Below are 1,287 nucleotides of genomic sequence, written 5' to 3' on the forward strand. Positions count from 1 at the left end.
GTGGATGGATGGATGGATAGAAGAAAGGATGGATGGATGGAAGGATGGAAGTGTGGGTGGGTGGAAGTGTGGATGGATGGATTGATGGATGGAGGGATGGATGGATGGATGGATGGATGGATGGATAGAAGAAAGGATGGATGGAAGGATGGAAGTGTGGAGGGGTGAGAGTGTAGATGGATGGATGGATGGATGGGAGGAAGGATGGATGGGTGGATGGATGGATGGATGGAAGGATGGATGGATGGACAGATGGATGGAAATGTGGATGGAAGGATGGATGGATGGAAGGATGGAAGGATGGAAGGTGGATGGATGCATGGATGGATGGATGAAAGTGTGGATGGATGGATGGATGGATGGATGGATGGAAGTGTGGCTTGATTGAAGGATGGAAGGAAGGATGGATTGATGGACAGATGTGTGGGTGGGTAAATGGAAAAGTGGAAGGAATGAGGGAAGGAGTATATGGAAGGGTGGGTAGATGGATGGATAGACAGATGGACAGATGAAGGATGGGTGGACAGATTGAAGGATGGATAGACATATGGAGGGATGGATGAAAGAATGGAAGGAAGGGTGGAAGAGAGGAAAGAAGGGAGGAAGGAAGCAAGGAAGCAGGGAAGGAATGAAGAAGGAAGGAAGGAAAGGGTAAATAGAAGGGTGGAAAGATGAAAGGATGGACAGGTAGACAGATGGATGGATGGAAGGATGGGTGGATGGAAAGAAGTGTGGATGGATGGATGGATGGATGGATAGAATGATGGATGGATGGATGGATGGATGGATAGAAGGATGGATGTATAGACAGATGGATGGATGTGGATGGATAGATGGACGGAAGGATGGATGGATGGATGGGTGGTTGGATGGAAGGGTGGAAATGTGGGTGGATGGATGGATGTGAATATATGGATGGGTGGATGGGTGGATGGATGGATGGATGGATGGATGGATAGATGCTTGGATGGATGGATGGATGGATAGAAGGATGGATGGGTGGATGGATGGATGGGTGGATGGATAGAAGGAAGGATACAAGTGTGGATGGGTGGAAGTGTGGATGGATAGATGGATGTGGATGGACGGATGGAAGGATGGATAGGTGGATGGATAGATGGATAGAAGGAGGGATGGATGGGTGGGTGGATGGATGGGCAGATGGATGGATGGAAGTATTGATGGAAGGATGGAAGTGTGGATTGATGGAAGCATGGATGGATGGATGGATGGATGGATGGATGGATGGATGGAAAGATGGAAGGTAGATGGATGGAAGGAAGGATG

The sequence above is a fragment of the Panthera tigris genome, chromosome E2, assembly GCF_018350195.1.
Source record: "Panthera tigris isolate Pti1 chromosome E2, P.tigris_Pti1_mat1.1, whole genome shotgun sequence".
Lineage (NCBI taxonomy): Eukaryota > Metazoa > Chordata > Mammalia > Carnivora > Felidae > Panthera > Panthera tigris.